Below are 22,542 nucleotides of genomic sequence, written 5' to 3'. Positions count from 1 at the left end.
ACTATAACTTGTATTATTATGCAAAATAGTACGAGTCAATGTTTTTCTAAGTAGCATCAAGGTTAAAGACCCAATTTTTCGAGAGGGAGAAAAAAAGTTATTTACTTAAACTAATTCTGTACGGGCAGAAGCAAAATAATATATATATATATATATATATATATTTTTTTTTTTTTTAGAATATAATTTATAATTTATTGATTGCTAAAATATTTATACATACAATAAACATCTTGTGTGACATTGCACCTTATAATTTTACAGAGTTCAGCACTAAGTGCTGCGTTTTCTACATTGGATTTCAATTAAAATTTTTAATAATACTTTTTTGCCTTTATATTATGTATTTACAACACATGTTCTTCTAATATTAACAATGAAGATTATACAGAATTTTTTGTATAATTTTTTTTTTTTTTCAAAGTTTGTGAAAGAGTGATTATACAAACAAATTTCTTCATTTGTATATAAGGATTACTTGTAGATGAGTGAGGCAAGTTAATCCCACCTACTTCGAAGCTTGGGTTAGCTTTTATGAAGAGAGTGAGCAGAGCCGTATTCATAGGTGTGCGAACTGTGCGGTGGCACAGGGCCCCGTGCCACCGCACAGTTTTTATGTATTTTCTTGATAAAATAAACACCGAATTTTTCATGAAAATACATTCAACTTATACCGATAACGCGCGTCGTTCTTTCGTTGGCACTGCACCGCGTTACTGCACGCCCAGTATCTCACGCGGGAGCAAGACCAGCGATCTGGCTCTATTGTTCGATGAAATAACATTAGGATAAACAATAATTGGTATAGGGCAGTGATCGCGAACCTATGACACGCGTGTCAGCACTGACACACTTGAGGGTTTCAGGTGACACACCTTGGATGTTGAAAGATATTGGTATTCTGATGAAAAACTGTGATAAATCGTGTAAGATCGCTCTCAGTTAAGGCGAAGGTAGGTTTCGGTTCATTGAAAGAATTATATTTTATAGTTAGCCTATTTCTATTTTATTTTGTAGTTAGCCTATTTTTATTTTATTTTGTAGTTAGCTTATTTCTATTTTATTTTGTAACTAGCCTATAAACAACGAGCGTTTTAAGTTTACATTTTCTTTCTTAATCATTATAATTTCCGCATAGTCATATGATATTATAAAAACTTATAAAAATTATTATCAATATTATTCGATACAAAATTATAAATACGTGCTTTATATATTATAAACTTAAAGTTTTCATTTGACTTCTGTGTGAAATTCGTTCATGCATGCATTCCAAGTCTTTCGACTGAGTAATACAAGTTCTAAACATATTTAAAACCACTTTAACAGAAAATATAATTCGCAGCATTAAATATTGAATTTATCTGAGTAAATAATGAAAACATTTTTATAGTTGCAATAAATTCAGTAAATTTTGTTAAATAATGCAAATAGTAACAACTTACGATGACGTCGTAACAAAACCTACTAAATAGCTGCTATTTAGTAACATGATAGAGAGTAAAACATAACAAGGTTGCTACGAACGTACCGGTAATAAATCTGGCAACCCTGCTGAAAGAAGTAGTGGTAGTCTTGCATGGTCTGCCACTTAAGTAATTTGAGTTGCTGGTGTATAATTCATTTCCAGTAATTGTTATTTCTTATAAATTATTATGCTTAATTGCTGCTGTATATAATTGTGTTCTTTTTTAATTTGTGAACCCTTTTACAATGGTAGCTAGCACTAATAAAAAACTAAAATGATCACAGAAAGGAAGTGGAAGAAATTTCCAAGTGCCTGGACTGAACAATATGGTGTTATTGATAGAGGCGATAATAAAGCTCTCTGTAAATTGTGTGGTGAGCTATCTGTGAGTAGAACTTGGAATGTAAGAAGACATTTTGAAACTAATCACGAATGGCTCCTAGAAAAAAACTTTTGAAGAACGCATAGAATACATATCGCAACATCTAAAACTGGCAGAATCACAATCAGGGACTTTAATTAAATTTGTTTCAGGACTTTCAAATTTAGTAGCGTCAAGTTACAGTATTTCACATACTATTGTTGAACATGGGAAACCACTTAGTGATGGTGATTATATTAAAGAAGCTTTCGTAAAGTGTGCACCATTTTTATTTGAGGACTTTCATAATAAGAAAGCTATTCTAAAGTGCATGAAAGAGTTACCATTACGTAAGAATACTATTAAAGATAGAGTGATATCAATGAATGCTAGTATAGAAAATCAAATACAACAAGACTTGAACTCATGCCATTGTTTTTCCATGTGTCTCGACGAAACTACAGATATTACGTCATCAGCTTCATTGGCTATTATTGCAAGGTATGTTCACGGTGATTCTATGCACGAGGAATTAATAAAGTTAAAAAATTTACCTCAAAACACGACAGGCAAAGACATATGCGACTGTGTTGTTAAAGTGTTCCATGAGAAACATACAGATTTATCGAAAATATTTTCGATTACAACTGATGGCGAGCCTAATATGACTGGCCGTAATGTCGGTTTTATCAAACAATTTACAGAATATGTTGGTCATACCCTGGTTTGTTTCCATCGTATTATACATGAGGAGACTCTGTGTGCAAAATCAGGCTTAAAGGATTTGGATGATGTGATGAGAGTTGCGACAAAGTTAACTAATTTTATTGCTGCCATAGCTTTAAACAAACGAGAATTTAATTCACTTTTAAGCGAAGTTGAATCAGTGTACAATGGTCTATTAATGTACAACAATATTCGATGGTTGAGTCGTGGCCAAGTACTTGAACGGTTTGTTGAATGTTTAAATGAAATGAAATTATATTTAAATACGAAGGGCATGGAGCACGAATTTTCTCAGTTGAACGATTCTGCTTGGCTCAGTAAGCTGATGTTTTTCACAGATTTTTCATTGCACCTGAATGAATTTAATAGACAATTGCAAGGTTTCGGAAAATCTGTCGATGTTATGTTTGGCACGATCCAGAGCTTTGAGAATAAACTCAAAATATTTCAACGTGATTTAGAAAGTAACAATTTTAAGTATTTCCCGAGAGTGAAATTTTTTTAACGAAACTAGCCCCAAAAATCGTGAAAAACATATCAACCAATATATCGAAGTTCTAAAGTCAGTAACTGAGCAGTTTTCTTCTAGATTTGAGCAATTTCGAATGTTGGAACAAACAATCCAATTCGTAAAGTATCCTGATGAAACAGAATTCATGGATCTTAAATTAGATGGCTTTGAGTGGTTGGATCTAAAAGATCTAAAAATGCAACTAGCCGACTTCCAGTGTAATCCTTTCTAGAAAAGAAAATTTATTGCTTTTAGAAATGAATTAGAAGAACTTGAGCGGGAACGTCTGCATGATACCGCATGTAAAAATTCAGACTGTGAAATTCTAAGCGTGTGGAATAGTCTTCCCGAAAACTTTCATGCTCTTAAAATCTTTGCTAAAGCTCTTCTAACAATTTTCTCTTCTACATACTCTTGTGAAACTCTATTTTCTGCCTTAAATAATATCAAATCGAAAGGGAGAAACAGATTCAGCAATGATTTGAGCGTTGCCTGTGTAGCATTAAAATGTACACACTATAGCCCTTCTATAAAGCAACTTTCTACCAGTACTCAGCAACAGAAAAGCCATTCAATGTAATGTAAGTTTGTAATTTCACTTTATTAAATGAATTGTATAATATGAATTCATAGATTTTATATCAATGTCCTTTAAATAAATAGTATTTATTTAAAGGACATTGATATAAATGATATGATATGTATAAGTCACCATCTATGATTATGTAGTTAAATTTATAATGCAAGTAGCACATCAACAACGTCAATATTTTTAAAAAAAAAAGATGTTTGACACACCTGGGTAAAAAGGTTCGCCATCACTAGTATAGGGAATAAATTTTAAGATCGTAGCGCTAGAGCGGTACGGTAGTATTTGAAACTACTCTAAGATATATAACAATATCGTACAACATAGTGTTAAATAGGGAAAAGTGCACTTTAAAACAGGTGTTTTAAATAATTTTAAGGAGTTTTTTTGATTTTAGTTTATGATTTTATGAACAAGTAAGTATATACACGTACTGTCATGGCAATTTTTGTATATGACATTACTTGCAAAACATCTTAAAAAATATATTTTGTAAATTGGTTTTAGGTTATCCGACATCAGAATTTTTCTTCAATAGCAGTTTTCAATCTATGTTAGATTTATTTATTTTCTAATATTATCTATTTTAGATATATTTTATTTATCAGGTAAGTAATTTTGTTTTAATTTATTAACTTATATATAAATCTATCGTATTAAATTCTAAAGTATGACTAGTGATGAGAAAGATTATTATGGAAGAAAATACCCAAGTGGGCATGAAAAACGAAAACGAAAACAAGAGAAAGAAGCGGCTGAGGAACGTCAAAAAATTCACTGTTTAAATTTATGAAGTTGAACTCATATATTTGTTCAGATATATCAGTTGATAACGGGAGTTTTGAAATAACTACAAACAGTTCTTTGGCTTCAACATTAATAAATAATGAGAGTTCTGAAATACTCAAAGGAAGCGGAGAACAGGAAGCATTTGGTCAAACAATGAGTATTGAAGATCCTAAAACTAAGACACTAGAGGAAGGTGAACTATTTACTATTGATGATCCAGCAATATGACCCAAAATTTTGAACAACGCAACACTAACACAAATTGTACAACGGGGTCCACCGTCTCCTCGGACTGAAAATGATTTTCCAAAAGATGACAACAAGAGGTGTTTTTCCACAGCTCACTATGTTAGGACAATTGCAAACGGAGAGAAGCAAAACAGAAGATGACTTGTATATTCAAACTCTTCCAACTCTATTTTTTGTTTTTGTTGCAAGTTATTTTCTTCTGATGATATTTTTTTTTTATCTAATAATGGCTTTTCTGACTGGCGACATGTAAGTAAAAGATTAAAGTCGCATAAACGAAATCCAGTGCACATGAAATGCATGTATTCATTGACACAATTGGAATGTAATTTAAAAAATCACAATACAATTGATCAGACAAATCAAAATGTCATAAAATTTGAAGCAGAACGGTTAAGAAATGTTTTAAGACGAATAGTAGCAGCAATTCGTTATTTATCCGGCACATAATTTAGCTTTTAGAGGTAATTTTGATACTTTACACACAGCCCATAATGGTAATTTTTTAGGAATCATAGAATTAATTGCAGAATTTGATCCACTTTTAAAAGATCATTTAATGCGATGTTCGGGAAAAAAAAAGTATAGGTAAGAAACAAAATTCGTATCTATCACCCATTGTGCGAAATGAATTACTTGTTCATATGGGAACCAAAATCCAACAAAATATTGTAAATATGATACGACAGGCAAAGTACTATTCAATGGGTTTGGATCCGAAGATGGTGATTTGGATTAAAGGATGGCTGGCGGACAGATATCAGAGTGGTTTACGGAGGAGCTGAGTCCAGGAAAAGGCAAGTGACTAGTGGTGTACCTCAGGGCTCAGTTCTTGGTCCTCTATTGTTTAATTTGTACATCAATGATATTGGAAATACCTTGAATGGAAATATCCACTTGTTTGCTGATGATGCAAAATTGGGAAGAGCGATAATCAATTCAAATGATGTGGATATTTTACAGGATGACTTAAATAGGCTGACGCTATGGACTGAGGTAAATGGCTGTCAGTTCAACGTGGCTAAGTGTAAGGTGATGCACTTCGGGAGGATGAAATCGCATGCTGTTTACTATATTAACGGAACTGAACTGCAGGAAGTTGATGAGATAAGAGACTTGGGAGTTATTGTGGACAGAGAACTTAAGTTTAAAGGGCATATTGCTAAGATTGCCAAAACATCACATCAAATTACATGGTTGTTGAGGAACACACTAACAAGCAGGGATAGGGAAGTTATTATTCCACTCTATAAGGCATTAATAAGGCCGCATTTGGACTATTGTGCACAGATCTGGTCGCCAGGATTTCTTGATGATGCGGAAGTGGTAGAAAGGATTCAGAGGAGGGTTACAAAGATTGTTGCAGGTCTGTGGGATGTTCCCTATGAGGATAGATTGATGATCTGTGGGCTCCAAAAACTAGCTGATAGACGTAGGAGAGGAGATATGATAGAGGTATTTAAATTGTTAAAGGGATTTTACAGGATTGATACTGATGATATTCTTAAGACCAATGCAGGATGTGAGAGAACGAGGGGTCATCCCTGGAGATTGTGTAAGAGTGTGGTTAACAAGGGTGTTAGGACTAGATTTTTTACTTGGAGGGTTGTGAATGGGTGGAATGCTTTGCCAGAACTGGTTGTGAATGCTTCAACTGTGAATGAATTTAAGGAGAGGTATGACAGGTATTGTGTAAATAATGGTTAGTGTGTCAATGTCGGGTCTCCCGCGATGAGTCTTTTGACTCCATGGAGACACCGTTAAAATAATAATAATAATAATAATAATAATAATAATAATTTCATTAATATTTAGATTTTTACATATATTTAAAGCACATATTGAAATTCGTGAACACTTTTTGACGTTTTTAACATGACGTTTTTAACAATAATGAACACTACTGGCAAAGGTATATATGAAAATATAAAATCACTTTCGAATAAATTAAATCTTAAATTGTCAGATTGTAGAGGGCAAGGGTATGATAACGGAGCGAATATGAAAGAAGTATATAAGGGAGCCCGTGCTTACACTTTAAATTAAAAAGAAAAGGCATTTTATACTCCTTGCGCCTGTCATTATTTAAATTTGATTTTAGGGGATGTCGCTAAATCATCAATTATAGCTATAAATTTTTTAATGTTATATGTTATACAAAAAATATATACATTATTTGCTGCCTCAACTTTACGTTGGGACAAATTAAAAAAATTTGTTAAACAATTAACTCCAAAACTGTTATGTGATACAAGATGGGAATGTAGAATAGAATCAGTTAGAGCTGTACGTTTCCAAATTCCAGAATTTTTAAATGCACTAAAAGAATTATCTAAAACTTCATCAGATAATACTATCAAAGTAGAAGTGGTTTCAATATATGAACAAATAGATTCATTTGAGTTTATACTAAGCCTTGTAATTTGGTATGAGCTTTTGTCAAAAGTTAATTTAGTAAGTAAAGTATTACAAAATGCAAAAATTCCCATAGACGTAGCAACTAAGCATAATAAAGAGTTAGTGCAGTACTTTGAAGAGCAGAGAATATCAAGATTTGATAGCTGTTTTGAGATTGCTAAAGACCTCTCAAATCTATTAGAAATAGAAATTAAATTTAAAGAAAGTCCAGTACGTCGAAAAAAAGTATTTTTTGATAATGAAACGCCTGATGAATCACACATAGGTGATAAGAAAGATAATTTTAGGATAAATTTCTTTTTGTAATATTAGATACTGCTTACAATCTGTCAAAAAAAATATTTGAATTGTATGAAATTTACGAAAAATCATTTGGATTTCTTTATGATATGAAATTAATAAGAAAAATGAAAGAAAATGAATTAAAATTTTGCTGCAACAGCTGTATATCAAAAATTAAATACAGACATTGATGAATCTGAATTTTACAATGAATTAATTATTTTTAGAAATATTGTTCCAGACGATGCACCCATTAATATTTTAAAATTCATTTAAAAATAATATCATTACGACATTTAAAATATTATTGACCAGTCAGTTACGGTCGCATCAGCAGAAAGGTCATTTTCCAAATCAAAATTAATAAAAAGCTATTTGCGATCTTCTATGTCTCAAGAATGTTTGTAGTCCCTGGCAATAATATCTATAGAGCATGAAATTGCAAAAAAATTGAATTTTGATAACCTTATAAATGATTTCATTGATAAGCGCATGAGGTTAAATAAAATTTAATATATTAAGATTTCTTTTAAATATTATACGTTTGTATGCATATATTTCATTCTTTACAGTAAAACTGGATATTTTTTTAATATTTTATATTATTATATATATTATTAAATAAATCATTGTTCTGGCGTATTTATAAGATAATGTGTACTTACATAATAAAATAATATATCATGTACATACAAACACATTTATTTTTTAACTACTTTTTTCCCTTTACTTAAATTGATGCTAAAGTGCATACTTGTTTATTTATGTGCATAAATATTTTCCATATTTGATTTAATTAATTAATTAACAAGATATCCTTCCATTTAAAATTTCCAAGTGAGGTCCCTAACTTTCAGGGGCCTCACTTTTCCATTTCGCACAGGGCCCCGTAAAATGTAGAAACGGACCTGAGAGTGGGTTTAGCCTTCACTATTTGTGTTGTTGCTACTGTTTATGTATGGGATGTAGGCATTGGATGCTAGTGATTTGTGATGTGTATATTAGTGTTAATGGTATCATAACTTTGTTGGTATATTTTCCAGAGTTCGTTTTTTAATATTCTGTAGTTATCTACGTGTTTTAAATTTCTTGGTAGGTTGTTGAGTTGCGTGGGTATCTGATGTGATCTCACAAAAGAACCGTAGGAGTTGTTGAAGGGTGTGGGGATGTAGAGAGTTGTTGTAAGTCGTGTTATACGATATGTGTCTCTGTTGTTTCGATAGGTGATGTCGAAGTAATTCCTTGTTAATATCATGTAGTGTTTCAGGTTTTTAATGCTCAGAATTCTGTGTATTGCCATGCGCTTGTCGGATATTGGTTGTTGCGTGTAAGGTGTCCAGATCACTGTTGACACGATTTTCCTGTGTAGTGTTTCTAATTTTGTTAGGTGGCTGCTTGATGTATTTGCATAGACTGTTATTCCGTATATGAGTAGGGATTCGCAGATACCGTGATGATGCGGGGCGTATGATTCTTGGGTTATGTATTATCAACATCTGTGTTTTGGTGCCGTTGATTAGAATTGCGTTTTGGTGGAAGTATGTTGTGATTTCGTTTAGATCTTGTTGTGCTTTGCAGAGAGCTGTGTTAATGTCTGTGTGGATTGCTAGTAATACAGTGTCATCTGCGTATTGAAATATTTGACTTCTTATGGATATGTTATGAACATCGTTAATGTATATGTTGAATAGAGTGGGTGATAATATGGCACCTTGAGGTACACCGTGTTTTATTTGTATACTCCGACTGTGACATGTACCTATTTTTGCTATTTGTGTTCTGTTTGAGAGGTAGTTCTTGAACCATGTATGCAGTGTTCCTCTTATACCTATTAAGTATAGTTTGGTATATGTCATGTTCAAGTGTATCAAATGCTTTAGTTAGGTCCAGCAGTATGAGGACGGCGTACTTGTTTTTGTCGAGAGCTTTGTTTATTGTGTCGGCGATGTCTTCTAATAAAGTAATGGTGCTTTTTGTTTTCTGAAATCAGTATTGGTTTTGTGAGATGATGTTGTACTTCTGTAAATAGTTCTGTAGTCTGGTGTGTGTGTTATTTTTTTTAGAATTTTTGAGATGACTGGTAGTGTAGCTATTGGTCTGTAGTTCTGAGTATCGTTTCTTTTGCCGTGTTTGTATATTGGCGTAATTACTGCAGTTTTTAGTTGTTTTGGAATAATGCCTGTGTCGAATATTATGTTCACGAGTTTCAAAAGTATTGGATTTATTTGTTCAAAGTGTGTTATAAGGTCTGTGAGTCTTATTTTGTCTATTCCTGGAGTGGTCTTTGGTTTTAGTTGTAGGATTGCTTCTTTCGGTTCCTGTTTTGTTACGGGTGGAAAATACATCATTTGTAGTTGACTTTGTGTCGGTAGTTTTTTGTTGATCGTTGGTAGTTTGTCTTTTTTGAGTTGTGTGATGTTGTTTGTGAAAGCATGGTTGAATGAGTCTGCTAGTTCCTCTTGGTTTGTGTCCTGAACGAAGCTTTTTGCAATAAAATCTTGTGCTGAAGTTTTCTTTTTTCGTTACTAATTCGTTGAGTGTAGCCCATGTTTTCTTCATGTTGTCGTTATATTCCATGAATTTTTGGAAGTAGTAGCGTCTTTTTGCCCTACGAATTTTTGTTGTTAGTTTATTTCTTGTGTTTTTGTATAAAGTTTGTAAATGTGTGTTACTGGGTGACTTTTTAAGTTTTTTCCATAGATTTTCTTTTGCAGATAGTATTTAGTCTGTCGTCATTTATCCATGGATTGTTGTCTGTTTGTCGCCTCGTTTGTGTAGGTTTTTTTGCTTTTTTTGTATATTTCTGTGAACTTTAGTTGAAAATTCTCGTATAATGTTACAGGATCATTTATTTTAAGTAGGGAATTCCAGTCTGTATTTTTTACTTGGTTATCGACAATCCTCTTTAGTATGATCGAGTTTTGTCGACTTTGTGGTGGTGGGAGGGGGGAGGGGTAGGAAACGTAATAAAACGAAGTTGAGACAAAGTAGTGATTGGCAATTTTGACGTTAATTACTGATGATGTATATGTATGGATGGGAGCCCGTATGTCGATATAATCAATGCATGATTTTGTTAGTAGTTATTGAGTATTTCTTCTCTTGATGGGGAGTTAATGGTAGGGTTTATGTTGTACTGACTTAGTATATCTAGATATGTGTTAGTGGTTGAAGAAGCATGGTCAAGCATATTTATGTTAATGTCTCCTATTGGGATGAACCTGCGTGTTGTACGGGGTTCGATACCGCTTAGCCATGTTTCTAACTCGTGAAGAAAACTGAGTGGATTATTATCTGGGGGGTCTGTATATTGTGTTTATTGTGTATTTGATACTATTGTGGCTATTTGTGATTTCCAAAATTAGTGTTTCCGCATGTTCGAAGTGAGTTTGTTTTTCAGTCACATTGTATTTTTCTTTGATAAATGCCACAGTGCCACCTCCTTTTTTGTTTGGTCTGCATAAGTTGTAGGTTTGATAATTATTTATGTTGTATGCGTAAATTTCTGTGTCGTTTATTGCAACTTCGGTTAGTATTAGCGCATCTATGTTTATAATGGCATAATTGAGCTGTGTTATCAATGTAAGACAGTGTTTTTTTTTATACTTCTTATGTTTATGTGTATGATAGTGAAGTTGGTATTGGTGGAAATGTTGTCTGACCATTTCTTCAAAGAGTCAAAGACCTTGAAGTTTATGTTTTCTGACTGGATATGTTCGCCTATGTTTGAGATCTCCATTATATAGTTTTTAAATGAGTTCTAATCTTATTTTTAAGGATGTGGAAAGTTAGTGTTTTATATTGGTAGGCTGCGTAAGTCGAATTCACTTGTAATTATGTATACTTGATTGTTTTCATTCTTTCTCATAAATATCTGGGAATTCTTTGTCCACAGGAACTTGCAGTTTTTTCTCTGTTTTTGTCTTCCTTGCTTGGTATAAAAGATTTTTGAAGTATGGAGTCCAGTGTTCTGTTATATAGGTTGGTGTTGGGAGTTTCTTATCAGTTAGGATCGTTGTTGTCAGCCTTGTTTTCTTGCTTGCTGTAAGAATGGAGTCTCTCAGATTTCTGTTGGTAAAACAATAATAATAATAATAAAATTTAAAATAAGAAAGTGTCCAAAAAAGCAATTAGAATCGATCCAATAACTATTTTAATCTATCGATCTTACATCATCAAATTTGCCACAAAACTCCGCAAACGCTCCCTGTGCGATATTCACTATTTCAAAGCAAAAAAAATAAATAAATAACAATAATCAACATTTTTCATTGGATTAGTGCTGTAATTTAGTCTGAAGATACAATAATTTAAATTTTGCGTGACCTAAAACGTATCCGTTGTATTTTACTTCGATTAGTTAAAGTTCTAAATTTTCATTTTCTAAGTTCTTTCTAAAGAAGATACATCACAGCGTGACGTCTGCTTTTCTTCGTCTGGGAAGATATTTTCTTCATTTCATTTGTGATGAACTTCGTGAGCTTCGTTTTGTGACCAATTTAGTTTTAGCCATAGTTAACTCTTGCGTCGTTAGAGGGCGTTAATAATGTACTGCTGGTTAGTGAATGAATGAGAAGTGTTATGTTGTAGTCTTCCTGCGTCAAAATTATGTGGTTTTTAGTGTTGCCTGTGTGCTGTTGTTTCAAGTGATGTAGAAATATGATGGCAAATGTGAGTAGGCTTTGTGTTGATCTGCTATTATAAAATGTGTAATATAAAGTATGTTGTTAGAAGAAAGTTGGCATTTGGCTTCATAAGTAGGTTCAAACGCTGAAATTATCGTATGTTATGCATTTGCATGCTATTTACGTTTCTATGTTACATTTCGGGTGTGTGTTAAAATGACGGAAACCATTTGATTACTCAATATCGGAAAATTGTAATTTCAATAGTGGAAAATGCGCATATGAATTTAGCACCAGGGAAGTGCTTTACGGGATTCGATTCCCAAGGCCGAAGCACTAGAAATCCACACCGATGACCTCATATACCGGTATCTGTACATACCGTTCGCAGTTAAGAAAGGAAGTGTCAGCTAGTCATCGAAGCACACTGTCCTTAGAAAGTTTAATACTCTATTCATTATTATTTTTTTAATAACATATGTATTAAGTTGCTGCGGTCGAAGTTATGGTACAGAGGAGTTGCGAGTGTTAAAAACATTATTACTGTCAGTTCTGACAGCTGTTTTCAGCGGAGAGACAGTCATCCTATTAATAATCAATTTTCAAGAATAATAAAATTGTCACATTTTATTTTATTTTATTTTTGAAGCATTCGGTGTATTTGCAGTTGAAATTCCATCCTTCGTTAAGTAGTTCACACAGAGGAAGTTAAGGCGCTGCGAGTATGACATGACATGTGGACTATTATGTTCTTAGCAATTATCATTACTTAAACTATAGCTTATGTATTTTATCGTATTGCAATTGCTTCGTATTGCATCGTATTGCAATTGCTTAATGTTTATTTGCAAGAAAAGTTTCACTTCGTGCGCGAAAAGTTTGGAGTAAAGTTTTAAAAAAGGGGGTTAAATACTGCGTTAGATATTGATAATGTCTTCCGGTGTGTCATCAAGTATTGTAAGTGGACGTACCTACATCGTCCGTTTGTAACAGCTGCTTTCGATAACAAACTGGAAACCAGACATTTCGACAACAAAGCTGTCGCTGATTCGTAAAAAAAGATTAAAGATGTGTTAAAATTATGATTCAAAAAATAAATCACGCTTTCACGCTTCGCTCCTTTCTCCACCCATCGCTCTGAATCCATTAAAATAGGAATCAAATCCCTAGAGGCAGAAAGAACTAACAGAACTAACTAAACATGCTTTTAACTTTTAAATGGATTTGTTGACATTTCGTTTGTAGCCTCGTGAGTGTGTAAGGGGGGGGGGGGGGTCGCTTCCTGAAATTGCGTTTAAACTTGGGTTAAAGTTTTCACAATTTCTTATTAGACGCTTTGAATTATTTTTCTTCCGTTTAATAATTGAAAATGAACAAATCTAAATCAGATCGCTAACATGATCACCTCCTTTCACCACATGGTCATGCGAAAAAAAAAAAAAATATATCATTAGTTCCTAGGCATACATTTACCATGGACAGTCCACTAATTAAGGAAACTGTAAGCCAGTGGCGCACCCAGGGAGGGGGCCAAGGGGTCCTGGCCCCCCAAAAAGAAAAAGGAAATAAACACTAGAAAATTTTCCAAAAATCTTTTCCTAATTAAAATTAATTTTTTTTTAAAATTTATGTTGTGTCTTCTACTTCTATACTACTTGTCATGTATTGGCTATCACTGCAGATGCTCAGTCATAGGTCAGCAATGCGTAATGTGTATTTGTAAATCGCCTACTCAACTCGGGCCCTCCCTCCAAGATTAAATCTTGAGTGCACCACTAATGTAAGCAATACAGTGTTTTGCATGTTTCTTAAAATGCCGTAGAGGATATTTAGAAAATGGTGTACTAAAAAATTCCTAAATGGTTCTGCCATTTTATTAATATTCATGTGCCAGCAAAATTTAGACCTGTCAGTCAATGAACACGATCATATAGTTCTTTTCAGCTGTTAGTTGTCTTTACATATGATGAATGACAAAGTACATCTTAGGCCTTTGCAAACTAATCTAACCTTTTAAGTAACTGAAGACATTGACATCCTGAGCTTATTCCCCAAACCTGTGCTATTCAAATTGTGAATATTTTTGGGAACCCTGTAGTGCCTCAAGGAATTGCACTTAAGATTGCCAATAATGAAATGGTCTTATATTTGTGTAAATATTTTGTTTATAAATAAAGGTTATTTTGAAAAGTTATTTAATTTCTGCGCCTGAAAATACATTTTTACTATAAAGGACTACTACTCCTGCCCATTTAAAAGTAGAGCAAATGCTTAACAATAAGGAATGAAAGCACCATACTTCCATTTAATTCTGTTCTTGACCAAGCAAAAATTCATGATGTATTTCAGCATTTATGCACTTTGTAAATGTCACAAAATTAGAGAACAAAAGGAGGGAAAATGGAAAGGAATGGGGTGTAGTGAAATTTATATATTACTTCCTCAATATATAAATTTCACTACATTTTTGAGTCCAGATCCATCTGTCTTAATCTTACTGTCAACACTTATCACTAAATACCATCATTTCAACTTCTGCACTGCTTCAACCTTGGTATCCCATCTGGGTCTGGCATTCACTGATGAGACCTCAATGAAGGTAAAAATCAGTCTGGATACCACTATCCAGAAAGATGTGTGCTTTGCATTATAGGATACTAAGGTTGCCTTTTAGTAAGGCAATTAATGTGACTTCATCAGCTTCTATATACAGAGTAGCCTAGTCGTGATCAAGTAAACTTTCTTAGCTTACATATGGATAAAGGATTAAACAAGAATATTATTTCTTGGCATATTTAATTTATAACCAAGTGAAAAAACGTTCTACAATACCATTTTTTGTAATATTCATTACAAAACTATATAGGTTCTCATCCTCATTTAACAGTTGCACAGTTGCATTTTTTCCCCCCATCATGAATAACTATATTATATGTAGTTCTCCAATTATTAATTCCTATCTCATGAATATATGTCTATTTACCCTTCCTTGATCTTGTTCATTGCTCTTTCTAGAAGATATTTGCAAATATCTTTCTGTAATAAAGAAACTTGTTTATACCACAAATCTGCTTTTTTTTATAATAAATTTAGTTTAATTCTTTATCCAAGTGTGAGCAAACAAAGTTTGCACCTGAAAGTATCTTCAGGACTGGGGTAAGGTGGTACAACACCAGGGCACTCCTTGCAAAGGTGGAGCAAGCTACCCCAGTCCTGAAGATACTTTCAGGTGCAAACTTTGTTTGCTCACACTTGGATAAAGGATTAAACTAAATTTATTATACTCTAACCAAATGAAAAATAAACTTCCAGCATCTTTCTCTAAATCCAGAGTAATTTATTAAAAAAAAGGGTGGCACACCATTTGGCAACTCCTATAGGTAGAGATGACCTGCTAATGCTTCTGCCTGGTATCTCCACTTGGGCCTGGCTCCCACTGAAGAGACCTCAATAAAGGTCGAAACTAGTCTGGGTAGTGGCCCTTCCCTTAATGCATAACATTAGACATATCTGCAAGGAGATGTGTTTTGCATTATGGGAGATACTTAGAATGTAGCTTGCTCCACCTTTGCAAGGAGTTCCCTGGTGTTGTACCACCTTACCCCAGTCCTGAAGATACCTTCAGGCGCAAACTTTGTTTGCTCACACTTGGATAAAGGATTAAACTAAATTTATTATACTCTAACCAAGGGAAAAATAAACTTTCAACATCTCCTTTTCTTGTATCTGCTTGTTCTAAACAAATTATTCACTTAAACTGCACTGCTGTTTGTACATTACTATAGATATCCTTTAATAACTGCATCAATTTATTTACTCATTTTACATGAAACATTTTGATCAACATGCTCTAGATTCCTCTCCTTTAAAATCCAAAGTCTGGCTTAGATACGTTGACAATGTTTTCGCAATATGGCCCCATGGCCACCAGACACTGGACACTTTCCTTAGCCACCTAAACAAACAACACAAATACATACAGTTCACAATTGAAATTGAAAAACAGAACACACTTCCGTTTCTAGATATACACTTGTCACATGTCTTCCTTCTGGCAGTCTTTCCTTCACTGTTTACCGGAAACCAACACATACTGGCCAATATATACATATAAACTCCTACTACCACCACCACCCAACACAAAAACTAGGTGTCATTAATACTCTAAAAAAGGGCTCTGAAGATCTGCTCCAATGAACAAGCACAAAAAGATGAATTTAAAGTTATCAGCAATACATTTTCTAAAAAATGGTTATAGCCATAACACCATTAACAAAATTCTCTACAAGACATCAATAAAAAACAAAGATAAACCAGACTACAATAAAACTATAACCATTCCGTACATTAAAGGGACGTCAGATAAAATAAACAGAATACTACAAAAATACAATCTCAAAGCCACCTTTTAAACCTCCTGCAAAACTGAAAAGCTTACTCAACTCATCCAAAGACCCACTCCCTCCACTGGTCCACCCTGGAGTATACTGTATTTATTGCACCTGTAATATACCATATATAGGGGAAACAGGACGCACAATTCCTATCAGACAAAAGGAACATAAACAATCCATTACACGAAAGAAAAATTTCCTCCTCTCTCAGTTCCAGGTGTATATAGAGTTCCTTGTTCCTGCAAGTTGGCCTATTATGGAGACAGGAAGATTAGCTATCATTCACATGGACAGACATAAAAAATATGCATCTGCAGTCATGACTATGGTTAATCTGGCCTTGCAGATCATTCTTTGTTTGGATACAGTTCACAGAATCAACTGGAAAAAGATCATCATACTCCATCACAGTAAATTTAGAAGAGAAAGACTGTTTTTAGAATCTGCTGCTACTCTTAAAAATCAGCATAATTTGAATAAATATGGTTGAATAAAACTTCCCAAAATATGGAAAACACTAATTCTTCAAGATGCTAGTTTACATCCTAGGCAAGTGTCCATAGGGTACCCCACCTAGTTAGGACTCTAGTTTCTCATCCACATGTTTCGCTTAGTTTTGTACTGCCTTTGTGTGTGGGTTATAAGTCTCATCTTGTACTCCTGGATGACCTCTCTCTCTCTTTCTGTGTGTATATATATATATATATATATATAATTTAGATAAAATATTGGAAGAATTAAATACTATCTTTAATCCTTTCCTAGTGTGAATGCTGGAACAAGAATTGTACTGAGCTATATTGAGACTATCAGAAAATGATTTAGAGACAGATTAACAAACAACCAGATGTCACAGTTCTGTGATGAAGGTGAAACTGTTACTATAAGTAGAAAAAGCAAGGAAACAAATAAAGAATAAAGGTTCTGGAAATGATAACAATTCTAATAAACATGGAGATTCTACATAATACTGCATGGAAAGAAGGAAAAGCATCTAAATGTGGGCAAGATTGATACTTTTAACAGTACATAAGAGAGTATGGTAGAATGTAAATATAGACCAACTGCCATAACAAATCATCTTGGTAAGTGTTGATGATACTAGTAGCAAAAGTGAGAACATAGAAGAATACACAAGAAATGATTCAGAAAAGCCAGCAATCTCATACAATAGATAGAGGTATTATCATTAATAGTAGAGACAGTTCTGTGAAAGAATAAAAATATTTATATTGTACCTTTCAGAAGGCATCCAACTGTATGGATCAGAATGATTTGGAATACATGACAATCATGTGGAGTAAATAAATTCTTTCTTTTAGTGTTCATTTTTCATTTTAGAAATTATGGACTTTACAACGTGTTATAAATAACTATTTTAATTTACCGATGTTTCGATCTTCATATTAAGATCATCATCTGGAGTATGTATACAAATATACAAGGACAAGCTGAGTTACATTATACACAGTAAGCTAAAGGAACAATGCTTTGACCACCAGTTAATCTACTGGCATGACCTCTAGTGAAAAAAAAAAAAAATACAAATAATTAATTATTTAGAAACTACATCAAAACTAAATTCTATTTAAGATAACATAGGAAAAAATTCTTTCTTATAGATAGTCTTCTTTCAGTAACAATGATATCCTATTTTTAGCATTACAATTGTTATTTTAGATTTAGGATTCTGGATTATCTACAGTCCTGTTTATAGTTAACTCTTAGAGAGAAAGTTCTGTGGGTAGAATATGTGCCTTCCTTATGCTTAGGATTTTTAGACCATCATTATTGTTCAGATTGGGGTGGTTGATAAGAATCTCACAGGCTTCCTTAAATTTGCGTTCATACCATGTTTTGGTGTGATGTAAACAACTGGTACTTTTCCAGTCAGTTCTATGTAAAGTGCTGCATAGGATTGTATATCTTTAAGATTTTAGATATTTTTTGCCTCAGACATAAGGGATGGTGATAGCATTACTGAAATCTTTCTGAAGAGAAGGTCATGGACTGGGGTAGGGATTGATTATTTTTTTGATATTGTGGGAACTGTAACCATTAGCTTAAATGTGGTGTATATGATTGAGTTCTACTGCAAGAGAGGTCTCATTGGAACAAAGGTTAGTATTTTGATGACACCATAATGTTAAGGGGGGGGGATTTGTGAATATATCTACCTTCCCGAGTGAGTTTCCTGTATACTGAAAAGGACAAGTTACCATTAGGTGTCTAGAAAGGCTAGACTATTATTAGTTTTCTTTTCCATTGTAAATTGGATTCTAGGGTTGATTGGTTTATTGGTGCAAGAACAGTACCAATAAACCAATAGCAAGAACAGCACCAAAGGTTACAGTAGTACACAAGGTAAAAAGTTAAGGCAGTAGTACATTGAGTCAAAGACAAATTAATAAACAATATCCATACACAAAAACTAAATTTAGCAATGTAGTATATACATAAAAACAAAATTACACAAAGGTCATAGGCTAAAGCAGCATAAACAGTGAAAGATAAATTAGTAAATAATATATATGTATAAACATTAAGTTAAGCAATACAGTATCTACATATAAATAAAATTGCAGTCGAATGTATTTGTACAAATTAATTCTTTGTAAAAGGTTAAAAACATGCAGTCTGAGCATATAAGACTTGGCTACGAGGGTTGTTTGAAAAGTTTGCTAAAAAAAATAAGTTAAACACATTTTTTTTTGAAAAAAATCTCCTTTATTTCTCAACATAGTCTCCATTGAGGTCTACACATTTGGTCCAGTGAGTTTCCAATTTTTTCATCCCTTCTAAAAAGTAGGATTTGTCAAATTGTGCAAAATAGTCATGGACAGCCTTGATGACATCCTCGTTTTAAGAATATTTTTTTCCCACTGATCCAAATTGTTAAGTTTGGGAACAAGAAGTCACACAGGGTCAAGTCCGGAGAATATGGCAGATGTGGAACCAATTCGGACCCCAAATCGTGCAATTTTGCTATTACGACGTCCAGTGTGTGGGATGGTGCATTGTCTTGATTTTTTGGCACATTTTTTCACATTGCACATTTTTTGTGCACCAATCTTGGCCGTTTTCTTCAGTTCTTTTTTTAAACAGTCCAACAATGATGCATAATAGACTCCTGTTATTGTTTTACCCTTTTCCAAATAATCTATCATGATAATTCCTTGGGAATTTCAAAAAACAGTGGCCATCACCTTCCCGGCTGACAAAACGGTCTTCGCTTTTTTCAGTGTTCTTTCACTGGGCATTGTCCACTGTTTTGACTGCTGCTTGGACTCAGGTGTGTAGTGGTGGATCCAAGTTTCATCTACAGTCACGAATTGAGGCAAAAAATCTTGCGCATTGCGATTCAACATCTCCAAACACTGCATTGAAATATTTTTTTGCATGCTTTTTGATCGACAGTCAACAATTGTGCCCATCACGCACACAGCTTTTTCATGTGCAATTTTGTAAACAGGATATTATACACCCATTCAGTTGAGATGCCCACAATCTCGGCAATCTCACGCATTTTCACTCGGCGGTCTTCCATAATGATACCATGGGTTTTGTCAATCATTTCCTTCATAGTGACCTCAGTTAGGTGTCTGGATCAAGCTGTGTTTCATCTTCGATTTACTTACGACCACATTTAAACTCATTTATCCAAAAATAAATAGTCTTTAATGCATGGTGCAAAGTTCCCATGGACTGCATCTTACTCAGCTTTGATCTGCGCGGCCATTCACTTCTTCAAATAAAAGTGTTTTATCACTGCATGAAACCCTTTTTTTCTCCATTTTTATGAAAAATGGGAACAATAAGAACAACATGTCGCACGTGGCTAAAGTTTTGCCAGCGGTCATGAAAATGATGATACGTGTTGACACTGGTATCAATGAATGAATTGTGTTGCCATCTGTTGGAAATTTATCAAACTTTTCAAACAACAACCCTCGTAGATAGGTAAAAATTTCATTCCCCTCTCATGTAAAGTAATGGCACTCCACCAAAATATGAAAAATAGCAAGATTGCGTATTTCATTTTTCACACACAGGTGGGTCATCAGCCCTCATGGAACCTTTATGGAGCTTAGCAAGAACAACTTTCCTCACTTCTCTTTTCATGTTGACTAGAATGCAAATGCTTAATTTTAGGCTTAATATCATTGTAATTTGTTTGTCAGTGCATCCTGCCATGATGACTGCCATTGAGCAATTAGCTTTGATCTTATAAACTATCTGTAGTCTGTATATGGCGCCGTCAAACAGTACATGAAGAAAGTATGAGCTGATCTAGCAGCTTCATCTGCAGTCTGATTTCCCTTAATTCCAGTTTGGCTGGGAATCCAGCACAGCCCAACATCAAAATTAAGGTTCATTATGTTGAATTTTTTTCTTGACAATTATTCATAAGACGACTATTACACTTTTTTTATAATCTTTGTCAAGTAGCTTTATTTTATCCTCCTACATGTTTCGCCAATCTTTTTCTATTGGCATCCTCGCGGAATACAAAACTAGTAAGCTAAAATGAAGGTTACAGACTAGGTTATAACTGATGGTTCTAATTCATACAAAAAATTGGTATTGTGCGTGACAATGTGCGTGTCTCGTTAACGTGATTTATTCGTTATGGCTCATTACGTAATTGTTATGAAAGTTCATTTCTTTGATGTTTAATGATCTGATAAAAGTTTTCCAAATTTCTGGTAAAATTAGACCTTGATTCTTGTTTAGGTTTTCAGTTTTACGGGCGACTGTAGCTGCTTCTTTAAAGGTTCTTGAATGGTAGTTATCTTCTGTGTATGGCATAAGGCTCTTATCCCACTCAATGTGATGGTTAGTAGAGGCAAAGTGGCATGAAAGGCCTGAAATGTCTTTTCTGTTATTTCTGACATATCCTATGTGTTCTTTCTTTCTCGTTTCAAAGCTTCTAGAGGTCTGACCTACGTAACTAATACCACATGAGCAAGGTATATTATATACTCCAGAGTACTTGTAGAATGGGTAAGGATCTTTCGGTGATCTTAAAAATTTCCGAATAGTGTTGATTGGTTTGAATGCCACTCTGATCTTATGTGGTTTTAAAAGGTTAGCTAATTTTTTGGAAAGGTTGCTGACAAAAGGAATCGTAATTGTACTGATATATTGGACGTCATCACGTTGTCAATGTGGTATATCAGTAAAGAGAATCCTGTTATAGAGTCTTTTTTGGGTAACCATTTAAAGAAAGTTCTCTGGATATTGTGGTTAATTCCATTAGTAGGTCATCCTTGTCTGTCGTATACTGTATAGCTCTTTTCTTGAGACTATGGATAATGCTAAGTTTCTGAGCTATGTGATGAGCTGAGTTGAAATGGAGGTAACATTCAGTATTTGTAGGTTTTCTGTATACAGATAGGTTGATACTATTATTGGATTGTTTCTTTATTAAAATGTCAAGGAATGGCAGTATTTTATCTTTTTCCATTTCTAATGTGAATTTGATGGTATTGTGGAAACTATTGATTTGGTTGAGGTAATTCATTAGTTCTTCTTTCGTATGATCCCAAATGATAAAGATGTCATCTACATATCTGTACCAAATTTTCGGTTTTGGAATGATCTGGGTTAAGATTTTTTTCTCTAGATCTTCCATGAATAAGTCAGCACAACGAGGTGATAGGGGGCTACCCATAGCTAATCCAGTGAGTTGTTTGTAGATCGTTTTTTGCCAAATTAAATAGTTAGAAGTTAAACAGTGATTGAACAAATTAGTGATGTTTTTTGGGAACAAGTTGTCTAAGATGTTGATGACTTCAACCACTGGAATGTTAGTAAACAGAGATGTAATGTCCAGGCTTGCTAGTATATCCTCTTCAAAAATAGGGATGTTTTTTATTTTATCTATAAAATGTTTTGAGTTTTTAATATAAGTATCCGAGACGTGAATGTGTTGTTGTTATAACCTAGTCTGTAACCTTCATTTTAGCTTACTAGTTTGTATTACCTGAGGATGCCAATAGAAAAAGATTGGCGAAACATGTAGGAGGATAAAATAAAGCTACTTGACAAAGATTATAAAAAAAGTGTAATAGTCTTATCAAAATTAAGGGTTTTCATTTTGTACAAGTGTAACACCTCACACAGCACT

General features: G+C 33.7%; 1 protein-coding gene across 2 annotated transcripts in view; it reads left to right on the top strand.

Annotated features, from left to right (window-relative positions):
• The first annotated feature begins 11,974 nt into the window (after positions 1-11,974).
• Positions 11,975-22,542, top strand: part of LOC150102479 (uncharacterized) — a 547,971-nt gene continuing 537,403 nt past the window's right edge. Inside the window, exon 1 of one of the 2 annotated variants that reach the window (XM_090399126.1) lies at positions 11,975-12,064. The gene's annotated coding sequence lies outside the window, so the exon portion shown is untranslated. The remainder of the gene's footprint in view (positions 12,065-22,542) is intronic. The other variant, XM_090399124.1, reaches the window with a different exon arrangement.

This window comes from Typopeltis vanoorti, chromosome 10 (assembly GCF_054136105.1).
Source record: "Typopeltis vanoorti isolate ZY-2024b chromosome 10, IOZ_Tvanoo_1.0, whole genome shotgun sequence".
Taxonomy (NCBI): Eukaryota; Metazoa; Arthropoda; class Arachnida; order Uropygi; family Thelyphonidae; genus Typopeltis; species Typopeltis vanoorti.
Note: the sequence above shows the minus strand (reverse complement) of the source record. Positions and strands in the feature narration are given on the sequence as shown.